This window comes from Aotus nancymaae, unplaced genomic scaffold, assembly GCF_030222135.1.
Source record: "Aotus nancymaae isolate 86718 unplaced genomic scaffold, 86718_ANA_hifiasm-v0.15.2.pri h1tg000036l, whole genome shotgun sequence".
Classification (NCBI taxonomy): Eukaryota; Metazoa; Chordata; class Mammalia; order Primates; family Aotidae; genus Aotus; species Aotus nancymaae.
In genome coordinates, this window is record NW_026988450.1 from 53,583,539 (window position 1) to 53,597,430 (window position 13,892).

A 13,892-nucleotide genomic window follows, 5' to 3' on the forward strand; every position below is an offset into this window, starting at 1 on the left:
TATTTTTAATCTGTCTGATTTTCCCAGAAACCCCTGGATATGCTTGGATTCCTCCAGAAAGCTTGGCTTGTTGCTTGGATTTTGTGTGTTTCAGTATATTCTATTGGAATATTTTCTTTCAGACATTTGTATCTGCCAAGTCCGTGACATTTCTCTCATGAAGCGTGCCTCCACGAGTCACCAAATGCTTATTGTTAAGCTGTAGCTTAATTTCTGCATTGACTAATTCTGCTTTATGCATAAAAGGCTGCTGGGCTTGTGCTCAGGGAGTGAACTCAGGAGTAGCCACTGGGAGGGCAGTGAGAGATCTGGAAAGAGAGATTCCCAGACCTTTATCAGTTTGTTTTCCCATTTAAATTCATCAGGACACTCTATTCTTAATTCAGGGCATGTTATGATTTAGTGAAAGAACCGCTTCTCACTCTTCTACTTGTGATTTATTAGTAAGTGGCAACCTGGATGCTGGAAGGCCTGGGATATCATTTGGTTGACAACGTTAAGCTCTTTGAAATCTTCTCCTATGTTCTGTTTTCTGAATTATTTCCTTATAGGAAGGCTTTCCTTATAAGCACCACTTAAATTATGCAGGATAGTTCTTGGTTTGATATATTATTAGAGAGTCATGAGCCTCTGATGTGGGTTTAAATACAGTAGCTCTAGATAATTTTCCCATAAATGGTCTTGTTTGGTCACATGAGGTTTTCAGGAACAGCCACTATCCCAGTTTTGCCTAACGACCTCCTCCTCTGTCTGCCTGCCACTATACAGGCTGATAAAATTACCAGCTTTCCCAGCCGCTCTCAAAACTAGACATTTCTATGTGACCTAGTTCAGACCACGGAGATGATAAAGGAAGTTTATTGGGTTTGGGAAGGTTCTGGGAAAGATTTTTTTCTCATTGATGAAAAAAGCATACAAAGATACTGCTCTCTAACTGCCCTGACTACTCACCTGTTTCCTACTTTTGACTGTGGCCATGTGAGATGGCTGACACTGCGGCAGCCGTCTTGCGACCATGAGGGAACGGTCTCTCCTCAAGAGAAACTTACAAAGTACTTCTACAACTGAACAAAAAGATTTATAGATAATAGGATCTGAAGAGATATAACTTCAAATTATGCTTAATTCATAAGAATCTTTAAAATTTACCAAATCCAGCAAATAAAACAGTACAAGCAAAAGAGTAGGTCCTGAGATGCAAATATCTATATAACGTTTTTGTTATTTTGTTTTTTTTAATGTATTTTTTTTTTATTGCATTTTAGGTTCTGGGGTACATGTAAAGAACATGCAGGATTGCTGCATAGGTACATACATGGCAATATGGTTTGCTGCCTCCATCCCCTTCACCTATATCTGGCATTTCTCCCCATGTTATCCCTCCCCAACTCCCTACACCCCACTGTTCCTCCCTTAGTCCCCCACCACAGACCTCAGTGTGTGATGCTCCCCTCCCTGTGTCCATGTGTTCTTATTGTTCAACACCCGCCTGTGAGAGAACATGCAGTGTTTGATTTTCTGATCTTGTGTTAGTTTGATGAGAATGATGGTTTCCAGGTTCATCCATGTCCCTACAATGAACACGAACTCATCATTTTTTATGGCTGCATAGTATTCCATGGTGTATATGTGCCACATTTTCCCTGTCCAGTCTATCATTGATGGGCATTTGGGTTGGTTCCAAGTCTTTGCTATTGTAAACTGTGCTGCAATGAACGTTCATGTGCATGTGTCCTTATAGTAGAACGATTTATAATCCTTTGGATATATACCCAGTAATGGGATTGCTGGGTCAAATGGAATTTCTATTTCTAGGTCCTTGAGGAATCACCACACTGTCTTCCACAATGGTTGAACTAATTTATACTCCCACCAACACTGTAAAAGTGTTCCTGTTTCTCCACAAACTCTCCAGCATTTGTTGTCTCTAGATTTTTTAATGATTGCCATTCTAACTGGCGTGAGATGGTATCTCAATGTAGTTTTGATTTGCATTTCTCTAATGACCAGTGATGATGAGCATTTTTTCATATGTTTGTTGGCCTCATATATGTCTTTTTTTGAAAAGTGTCTGTTCATATCCTTTGCCCACTTTTGAACGGGTTTGTTTGTTTGTTTTTCTTGTAAATGTGTTTTAGTTCTTTGTAGATTTTGGATATAAGTCCTTTGTCAGAGGGGTAGATTGCAAAAATTTTTTCCCATTCTGTTGGTTGCCAGTTCATTCTAATGATTGTTTCTTTTGCTGTGCAGAAGCTCTGGAAATTAATTAGATCCCATTTGTCTATTTTGGCTTTTGTTGCCAATGCTTTTAGTGTTTTAGTCATGAAGTCCTTGCCTATGCCTATGTCCTGAATGGTTTTGTCTAGGTTTTCTTCTACGGTTTTTATGGTGCTAGGTCTTATATTTAAGTCTTTAATGCATCTGGAGTTAATTTTAGTGTAAGGTGTCAGGAAGGGGTCCAGTTTCTGCTTTCTGCACATGGCTAGCCAGTTTTGCCAACACCATTTATTAAACAGGGAATCCTTTCCCTATTGCTTGTTTTTGTCAGGTTTGTCAAAGATCAGATGGTTGTAGATGTGTGACATTGCCTCTGAGGCCTCTATTCTGTTCCGTTGGTCTATATCTCTGTTTTGGTACCCGTACCATGCTGTATTGATTATTGTAGCCTTGTAGTATAGTTTGAAGTCAGGTAGCGTGATGCCTCCAGCTTTGTTCTTTTTGCTTAGAATTGACTTGGCTATGCGGGCTCGCTTTTGGTTTCATATGAAGTTTAAGGTGGTTTTTTCCCGTTCTGTGAAGAAGGTCATTGGTAGCTTAATGGGGATAGCATTGAATCTATAAATTACTTTGGGCAGTATGGCCATTTTCATGATATTGATTCTTTCTAACCATGAGCATGGAATGTTTCTCCATCTGTTTGTGTCCTCTCTTATTTCCTTGAGCAGTGGTTTGTAGTTCTCCTTGAAGAGGTCCTTTACATCCTTTGTTAGTTGTATTCCTAGGTATTTTATTCTCTTTGTAGCAATTGTGAATGGCAGTTCATTCGTGATTTGGCTCTCTTTAAGTCTGTTATTGGTGTATAGGAATGCATGTGATTTTTGCACATTGATTTTGTATCCTGAGACTTTGCTGAAGTTGCTTATCAGTTTCAGGAGATTTTGAGGTGAGACAATAGGGTCTTCTAAATATACAATCATGTCGTGTCTGCAAATAGAGACAATTTGACTTCCTCCTTTCCTAATTGAATACCTTTTATTTCTTTTTCTTGCCTGATTGCTCTGGCTGAAATTTCCAATACTACATTGAATAGGAGTGGTGAGATAGGGCATCCTTGTCTAGTGCCAGATTTCAAAGGGAATGCTTCCAGTTTTTGCCCATTCAGTATGATATTGGCTGTGGGTTTGTTGTAAATAGCTTTTATTATTTTGAAATACGTTCCATCAATACCTAGCTTATTGAGAGTTTTTAGCATAAAGGGCTGTTGAATTTTGCTGAAGGCCTTCTCTGCATCTGTTGAGATAACCATGTGGTTTTTGTCTTTCATTCTGTTTATGTGGTGAATTACATTTATAGACTTGCGTATGTTGAACCAGCCTTGCAACCCCGGATGAAGCCTACTTGATCATGATGGATAAGCTTTTTGATGTGCTGTTGCAGTCAGTTTGCCAGTATTTTATTGAAGATTTTTGCTTCTATGTTCATCATGGATATTGGCCTGAAGTTTTCTTTTTTTGTTGAGTCTCTGCAGGGTTTTGGTATCAGGATGATATTGGTCTCATAAAATGATTTGGGGAGGATTCCCTGTTTTTGTATTGTTTAGAATAGTTTCAGAAGGAGTGGTACCAGCTCCTCTTTGTATGTCTGGTAGAATTCAGCTGTGAACCCAACTGGACCTGGACTGTTTTTGGTTGGTAGGCTATTAATTGCTGCCTCAGCTTCAGCCCTTGTTATTGGTCTATTCAGGGTTTTGACTTCTTCCTCCTGGTTTCCTGGTTTATGTGCATAGAGTTGTTTGTAGTAATCTCTGATGGTGGTTTGTATTTCTGTGGAATCTGTGGTGATATCCCATTTATCATTTTTTATTGCATCTATTTGATTATTCTCTTTTATTAATCTGGCTAGTGGTCTATTTTGTTAATCTTTTCAAAAAAAACAGCTCCTGGATTTATTGATTTTTTGAAGGGTTTTTTGTGTCTCTATCTCTTTCAGTTCTGCTCTGATCTTAGTTATTTCTTGTCTTCTGCTAGCTTTTGACTTTTTTTATCTTGCTTCTCTTGCTCTTTCAATTTTGACGATAGGGTGTTGATTTTAGATCTTTCCTTGCTTCTCATGTGGTCATTTATTGCTATAAATTTTCCTCTAGACACTGCTTTAAATGTTTCCTTGAGATTCTGGTACGTTTGTGTCTTCATTCTCATTGATTTCAAAGAACGTCTTTTTTATGCCTTCATTTCATTGTTTATCCAATCAACATTCAAGAGCCAGTTGTTAAGTTTCCATGAAGTTGTGTGGTTCTGAGTTAGTTTCTGAATTCTGAGTTCTAATTTGATTGCAGAATGGTCTGAGAGACAGTTTAGATTTCCATTCCTTTGCATTTGCTGAGGAGTGATTTACTTCCAATTATGTGGTCAATTTTAGAGTAAGTGTGATGTGGTGATGAGAAAAATGTATATTCTGTAGATTTAGGGTGGAGAGTTCTGTAAATGTCTATTAGGTTTGCTTGGTCCAGGTCTGAGTTCAGGTCCTGGATATCCTTGTTAATTTTCTATCTCGTTGATCTGTCTAATATTGACAGTGGAGTGTCAAAGTCTCCCACTATTATTATGTGGGAGTCTAAGTCTCTTTGAGGTCATTAAGAACTTGCTTTATGTATCTGGGTTCTCCAGTATTGGGCACATATATATTTAGGATGGTTAGCTCTTCTTGTTGCATTGATCCTTTTACCATTATGTAATGCTCTTCTTTGTCTCTTTTGATCTTTGTTGATTTAAAGTCTATTTTATCAGAGACTAGGATTGCAACTCCTGCTTTTTTTTTCTTTTTTTGCTCTCCATTTGCTTTGTAAATCTTTCTCCAATCCATACCTTTATTTTGAGCCTATGTGTATCCTTGCATGTGCGATGGGTTTCCTGGATACAGCACACCAATGGGTTTTGACTTTTTATCCAATTTGCCGGTCTGTGTCTTTTGATTGGGGCATTTAGCCCATTTACATTTAAGGTTAACATTGTTATATGTGAATTTGATCCTGCCATTTTGATGCAAGCTGGTTGTTTTGCCCATTAGTTGATGCAGTTTCTTCATTGTGTCAATACTCTTTACCATTTGGTACATTTTTGGAGTGGCTGGTACCGGTTGTTGCTTTCTATGTTTAGTGCTTCTTTCAGGAGCTCTTGTAAAGCAGGCCTGGTGGTGACAAAATCTCTCAGCAATTGCTTGTTCTTAAAGGATTTTATTGGCCGGGTGCAGTGGCTCATGCCTATAATCCCAGCATTTTGGAAGGCCAAGGTGGGCAGATCATGAGGTCAAGAGATTGAGACCATCCTGGCCAACATGGTGAAACCCCGCCTCTACTAAAAATGCAAAAATTAGACAGATGTGGCAGCTCATGCCTGCAGTCCCAACTACTGGGGAGGCTGAGACAGGTGAATCGCTTGAACCTGGAAGGCAGAGGTTGCAGTGAGCCAAGATCGCACCACTGCCTCTGACCTGGGTGACAGAGTGAGACTCCATCTCAAAAAAGAAAAAAAAGGATTTTATTTCTCCTTTGCTTATGAAGCTTAGTTTGACTGGATATGAAATTCTAGGTTGAAAGTTCTTTTCTTTAAGGATGTTGAATATTGTCCCCAACTCTCTTCTGGCTTGTAGGGTTTCTGCCAAGAGATCCACTGTGAGTCTGATGGGTTTCCCTTTGTGGGTAACCCGACCTTTCTCTCTGGCTGCCCTTAGCATTTTTTCCTTCATTTCAACCCTGGTGAATCTGATGATTGTGTGCCTTAGGGTTGCTCTTCTTAAGGAATATCTTTGTGGTGTTCTCTGTATTTCCTGGACTTGAATGTTGGCTGGCCATGCTAGGTTGGGGAGGTTCTCCTGGATAATATCCTGAAGAGTGTTTTCCAATTTTGATTCATTCTCTCCATTACATTCAGGTACACCTATCAAATGTATTAGGTCTTTTCACATAATCCCGTATTTCTTGGAGACTTTGTTCATTTCTTTTTACTCCTTTTTCTCTAATCTTGCCTTCTTGTTTTATTTCATTGAGTTGATCTTCAATCTCTGATATCTTTTCTTCTGCTTGGTTGATTTGGCTATTGAAACTTGTGTATGCTTCATGAAGTTCTCGTGTTGTGTTTTTCAGCTCCATCAATTCATTTATATTCCTCTCTAAACTGTTTATTCTTGTTAGCATTTTGTCAAACCTTTTTTCAAGGTTCTTAGTTTCTTTGCATTGGGTTAGAACATGTTCTTTTAGCTCAGAGAAGTTTGTTATTACCCACCTTCTGAAGCCCGTCTCTGTCAATTCATCAGACTCATTCTCCATCCAGCCTTGTTCCCTTGCTGGTGAGGAGTTGTGATCTCTTGGAGGAGGAGAGGCATTCTGGTTTCGGGTATTTTCATTCTTTTTGCACTAGTTTCTTCCCATATTTGTGGATTTATCTACCTGTGGTCTTTGTGGTTGGTGACTTTCTGATGGGGTCTCTGAGTGGACGTCCTTTTTGTTGCTGGTGAAGTTATTTCTTTCTTTTTCTTGGTTTTCCTTCTAACAGTCAGACCCCCTGCTATAGGATTTCTGGAGGTCAACTCCAGCCCCTGCTTGCCTGGGGATCACCTGCAGTGGCTGCAGAACAGTAAGGGTTGCTGCCAGTTTCTTCTTCTGTTATCTTTGTCCCAGAAGGATACCTGCCAGATGTCAGCCTGAGCTCTCCTTTATGAGGTGTCTCTTTGGTTATATGGGGGTTGAGGAGCTGCTTGAGGAGACAGTCTGTCCCTTATAGGAGCTAAAGTGCTGAGCTGTGAGCCCTATTGTTCTGTTCAGAGCTGCTGGGCAGGTATGTTTAAGTCTGCTGCAGCAAAACTCATAACCGCCTTTTCTTCCCAGGTGCTCTGTCCCAGGAAAGTGGGGCTTTATTTATAAGTTCCTGTCATTCTGCTGCCTTTTTTCAGAGATGCCCTGCCCAGCAAGAAGGTAGCCTAGTCACAGTCTGCAAGCAGAGGTGTTGCTGAACTGCCATGGGCTCTGCCCAGCTGCTGTGTGAACTTCCTTGCAGTTCTGTTTATAGGGGTATAGTTAGAACTGCCTTGGTAATGGCGGACGCCCTTCCCCCCACAGAGCTGGATTGTCCCGGGTCCAGTGTGCTTGCTGTGAAACTCTCAATCCAGAGCATTTCAGATTTCTGGTCTTTGTGGGGTGGGAGCAGCCGAGCCAGATCACCGGGCTCCCTGTTTCAGCCTCCTTTTTTTCAGTTGAATGGGTGACTCTGTCTCCCAGGTGTTCCAGTCACCAGTTGAAACAGTGCCTGGATTTGTGTGAGTTTTTGTGCAGAGACCTGCACTGGCTGAAACAGCCATTCTGGAGACTCATGGCGCTTTTCTGTCTGGGAATCTCCTGGTCTGTGGGCAGTAAAAATTCATTTGGAAATGTGGTGATCACTCACCCTCTGTGTTTGCGCTGGGAACTGCAATCCAGAGCGGTTCCTATTCAGCCATCTTGGATCCTCCCCTACATAACATTTAAGTCTGGATTAAGGTAAAACAATGCAGAAGCTCTGAAGTTCCATACTCTATGATTTAAATCACATAATAACAATTTAATCTGTCCTCTGCCCTTTAACTCTAGAGTCTCCCTTAGATCCTTCTCTACCTTGAAGTCAAGCTGTTAGTGAGTACCGTAGAGATCATTCTCTTATTATCTTCAAAAGAAACAACATAAACAGGCAGCTGTTCCCCAGCTCTCTGAGTCAGGTTCATCCACTTCCCTTTGGTTTTCTACATCAAGGCCAGCAGTATTTGAAGTAAAGCCTCTTCCTAACATTCGGAAGATTTTTGAAGGGACTTGGCCTTTTGTTCACAACTGCACTTAAATTAACGACAAATGTAAAGTTGGTAAAAGGCTCAGATGTGTAGATGGCGTTTTGAATATAAGTGTTTAAGATATAGGACCTTATAGGATTTGGAAACCAAAATTACATTTAGACTGACAGCTTGTGTGCAGCAAGATTCATCTCAATGTAATTTTAAAGAGCTGAGAGCCTAAGCTGCGGGAATCAGCCTTTGAAAGAAAAAGATGAGCTCAATATGCCAGGGCTGTGCTACTTCAGCAACTACAAGATGTTCAAATATGCTAACTCTGAGCAGGGTAATGCACTGTGACATGTTCAGAGGAAGAATTGAATTCCACGAGACAAGAAAGCCAGTGATACAGGCTTTTATGCAAGTTGATTAATAAACTTCTCAAAGGATTACACCACAATCAGCTGCTTTCCCTGGAATAATGTACAAAAGGAGGTGAACAACATCTCAACTAACAGCTGGTAGCAGAATTCATTGCAGAGAGGGAGCTGGCTCTGGTAGGCAAAGCCTTCTAGGATGTCTTTTGGGGAAGATGGTGAGACTCCAAGGCTTGGGTGTTGGCTGGTCCTGCAGAAACCTGGAAGGAAACAGCAAACTGCTCAGCCTAAGAGGTATTTTATTTTTGGTTGTGTTGAAGAAGGCTATGAAAGGAGAGAGAGAAGGAGAGAAGAGGTATAAAGACGTGATGTGTGCTTTGGGTCGGGAGAGGTCTATAGAGCAAGAGATAGCCCATGAAGCATTCAGGTGGTGGAGAGGCTGAGGTCTTCCAAGCACATGGGTGTCTTGTTCCATTTGAAGTTCTTTGTCATGTGAACTCTTCTTTGGTCTCTCTTCAAATCTCCAATATGATCTGATAAGCACAAAAATTGCCTTTCATGAGTGGATTTTTTTGTGTGTGGAATTTGAGGAAGGAACTGCCTCTTACATCTGGACCAAGGTATGGTGTAGAGAAGAGATGGGAGCCAGAGGTGAGCAGAAGAACTTAAAAACACTCTCTCTCCCAGCCCCTTTTTGTTGGAAATGCTTGGAAATCTTGGGGAGGATGTGAGTAACTCCACCTTGTTATTTGCTGCAGTATGACTTGTGAGGTCTGTGCTGGGCAGGACACTGGGCATCTTCGCCCGGACTCTTCTGTGTGTCTGTGTCTGGGCTGGGTGCTCTGATTACTGCTCCAGGTGCACCCTCCACCCTTTTCTGTCCTCTGTGGAGCAAGCTTCTGGTGGTCTTTGGCTCATGGAGGGGTGTGGGGGAGGGGTCCTGTGGGGAGCTTTGGCAGGAGTTTAGAATGAGGAAGGAGAGGTTTCTGTTTCCTCTGATTTCCTCTCTTTGAGGTCCCTTTGGTTAAATGTGGCTTCATCTGAAGATCACTGCTTCCTTTAAGGGGATTGTCTTTCCTTTCAGGTTTTAATAATCATCCTTATTCCTTCCTACCTCAACCCCAGGTAGGGTGATCAGTTTTCTTGGTTTGTTGGAACTAATATTATTCCCAGGACCTAGGACTTTGAGTTTTAAAACTGGGAAGTCAGCCAGGTATAGTGGCTCACATCTGTAATCCCAGCACTTTGGGAGACTGAGGTGGGAGGATTGCTTCAGGCCAGTAGTTCAAGACAGCCTGGACAAAAAAGTGAGACCCCCTTCTCTACAAAAAAATTTTTAAAATGATAAGTAGCTGGTCATGGTGGCATGTGCCTGTAGTCCCAGCTACTCAGGAGGCTGAGGTGGGAGTATTGCTTGAGCCTAGGAGTCCGAGGCTACAGTGAACTGTGGTTGTGCTGCTGCACTCCAGCCTTGGTGTTAGAGAGAGACCCTGTCTCTAAAAAATTTAAATAAATAAATTAGAAGTCCCAGGCAAATGGGGATAAGTTGGTCATTCTATCCCTAGGATGGTTAACAGCTCCACTTCAGGTTATCAAATTATCTCTGCTGGTTCGCCTATACTTCAGCCCTACTTTGGTAATAGTGCTTTTGTAAAAACAAACATATCCTCTGGAATTATCTTAAGTATGCTTCCTCTTTCCTGCTGGGACTTTGTGTGATATAGTGAGTATCCATGAACATCCATGCCCATTTCCTCTCCAGCATTTAGTGTCTTCTATGGCTAAATAAAGAGGGCTACACCAGAACATTCCCTGCATTTTTCCAGCTTCATCATCAGACTAACATCTGACAATGCCTGACTAAAGTGATTGAAAAGAAAATCATGATCTTTATCTCTCAAAAATGTTAAACTATCTTCTTTCTTCCCATTGTAATCTGGGAATTCCTCCCAGACAATTCATGAAGGGACTTTTATTGCCAGGTCTTGGCTGTTCCTGGGGGAGGCTGAGATGCAGGTGAAGTGGTCCTGGCCCTGGAGAGGGTCATGTCTGGAGGAAAGGAGGTAGAGGTCAAACTGTTATCAGATTATTATAGCACAACATGCTACCTGTGGAACAAGATCAATACATAGTACCCTAGATGCCAAAAAAGGAGTTCCAACCAAGTTCAGGGGGATCACAGAAGGCTTCCTGGAAGAATGGATACTTGAACTTCTTTTCCAGATGAGGAGGGGCAGAGAACATAGAGATGGCAGGCATCTTTCTTATAAGGACACCAGTCCTGTTGGATGAGGGCGGCACCCTTATGACCTCATTTAAAGCTGATCATCTCCTTACAGACCCTTTCTCCAAATGCCATCATGCTGGGGGTAAGGGCTTCAGCATATGAATTTTGATGAGACATGATTCAGTCTATAACATGACACTTACATTTGTGGAATATGGTCAGAGTTTACAAAGAGCTTTTGCATATCTTTTCTTGGCTTCTGTGGTAAAGTTAGCCATGGTTTAAAATGACCCTCCATTCATTTATTTATTATTTTTATTTATTTTTTTGTGATGGAGTTTTTTTGTTTTTTGTTTTTTGTTTTTTTTTTTTACCCAGGCTAGAGTGCAATGGCGTGATCTTGGCTCACTGCAACTTCCGCCTCCTGAGTTCAAGTGATTCTCTTGTCTCAGCCTCCCGAGTAGTTGGGATTACAAGTGCAGGCCATCACACCCAGCTAATTTTGTATTTTTATTACAGACAGGGTTTCATCATGTTGGCCAGGCTGGTCTCGGACTCCTGACCTCAGGTGATCTGTCCACCTTGGCATCTCAAAGGGCTGAGATTACAGGCACAAGTCATCAAGCCCAGTCCGACCCTCCTTTTAAACCCAAGCCTCAGGTTCCTCTGTGACTCACCCATGGTTGCGTCAATAGTAAATGGCAGCAATATCTTCTCACATGGAGTCCAGTACTCTGTTAGTCACACCATAGTCTGCTCTTCCTTAAGTTGCTGCTGTTAACAAAAAGAAAATGCAGATGCGATACATACTGTGTGTATGGATGAATACCTGGGCTGAGGTGAGCAATGTCAGCTCTTGGTTGATCTTGGAGCCAATTTGTAGTGTGGATCTTAAGGGTGGCTCTGTTAAGTATAAGCACGTTGTGACACTTCAGGGGACATTTTCTGTTACCAGTTAATTATCACTTACATTTGTCAGGAAGGGAAAAAGTGCCTCTCACATTTTATTTTAAAATATGAAAATCTTGGAGAAGTTTTGAGGGCAAATTGCTGGTCTTTCACTTCCACGGGCAGCCCCGGAATCAGGACTGAATGTGGTGGCAGAAGGCCTGTCAGTGGGGCCCCTGAGGAGTCCTGTAGTGGATGGCTGTAGGACTGGCGCTTTCACACCAGATAGAACGCAAATAATGCAATGAGGGCCTGAGGAGGGCAGAGAGTGGATGGAAATGAAAGATGGATCTCAAAGTAATTCACTAGAGGTGATTGGTACCCAGAAGTTTACTAATGCTAAGTGAATGAAGCCAGACACAAAAGACCACATTGTATGATTCCATTTACATGAAATATCCAGAAGAGACAGAAGACAGGTTAGTGGTTGCCAGGAGATGGAGGTTGGAGTGGCAAGGATAAGAAAGTCGCTGCTTAATGGGTACAGGTTTCCTTCTAGGGTGATGAAACCTTCCGGAACTGGACCATGGTGATGGTTGCACAACATTGCAAATGTACTGAATGTCACAAATGGAAATTTTTTATGTTAAGAGTATTGTAGCAAATTAAAACACTGTGTGTGTGTGTGTGTGTGTGTGCACGCACACGCACACACAAAAATCCTCTTACAGGCACATTAGTACAAACTTCAATCTCTCAGGTGCTTCCAACATACCTAATTAGCTGTCATCCAGACTCTACCTAAATATATATTTTCACTAAGAAAAAATTTCCATTTCAAAAGCAAACTTGTTTCATTTTTAGGAAGCCCTAAATGTAGAAACTCATTATTAAAGTGAAATATGTATATATATTTATGAGAGAGAGAAAGGGTGGGGGTCGGGGCGGGGGGAGGAGAGAGAGAGAGAGAGAGAAAGGTTGCTAAGTGACCAAGTGATCTGGATAAAAAGAGTATCAGGTATCTCAGGTGTCAATATCACCTCATATTGATATTTTGCCTTAAGAAATGGTGCAGTTCTGGGCAAGAAGCAACAGTCTTGCTAGGATGGCTGTGTAATGTTTGCTCTAATCTGACGCAGGCTTGCTGCCTTTTCCTGAATAGATTTTTTTTAAGGTCTTGTGTGGGATACAGAAGCTATGCCTGAGGGTATTCCAGAATTTAACTGTAGACTATTCAAAATCTGGCCTTAGTGAGGCACTGCAATAGATTGGACAGATATCTAAAGAAAATTTTCACAATTTTCTATTTGAAAATATACTACTATGCCCATTTTCTAAATGAGAAAATACGTTCCTACTTGAAAAAACGCATGAGTAAAACCATATTTATCAGAAACATTATGTATTTTATAAGCAGGCATACAGTAAAATGTCTTCAAATCGTGATGCTTCCAAGTGCTTTGATTTGACTCATAAAATACAACTTACTCATGTTTCCTAAAACATGTCTATTGTATAAGCCTGTACAATAGACATTTCCCTTTATGTACTATAACCCAAATAGCACATACATAGTTTGATATCAGGAAGATTAATAGTTAAGAAATTATTGTACATTGTGATGTAATTAACAAGGAAAAAAACAGTAGGAAAAAGGAACTGGCTCCCTGTGAGCAGAGCTGGGGAGTTTTCGTGAAGAAGGGCCACAGCAGCTTCTCTTGACTTCTGACTCACTCAGGCCACGGTGTCCCAGTTCCTCATCATCATGCACCAGCTTGCTTCTGTGCTTCTCACAGCTCCTCTGAGTGTCACAAGTAATTAGGGCTCCCTTCTACAGGAGTGTTGAAGAGCTTTGTGGTGACACACAAAAAAAAGATGTGAATTTTGTCCCTGGGAACTAGCAACGTTTTGTATTTTCAAAGCTCTGCTTTTAGATGGTTCCCAGCATCAGAACATTTGAACAATGTCTTATCTTTTATCATCATTGTAGCGGAACAATACTAGCCTGAGGATGTGGGCTGTGAAAAGCTGTCTTTTCCAAATACTAAAGGTGGGCAGAGCCTGCCTACCTTTAGTATTTGGTAATGACAGAATGACAGTAGACACTTTCTGCAACCCATACTCAGATCTGACTCAATGTGTGGAGAAACCAGAAATACCAGGACATCTCAGGAAAAATGTAAGAGCAACAAGGGGAGAAGCCAAGAGGAAAGGAAGCTTTGTTTCAGACCTCAGGAGAGGGAGACATAACCAGGTTAAGACACAAAGGATGTGAAAAACATACATCTTTTTTCAGAAAGTGGTGAAGACTAGGGAGAGGAGGACCCACGCAAAGCTTCTATTCATTGAAGCTTTGAGACCTGTGATTTTCTCTAAATGTGGGAGGG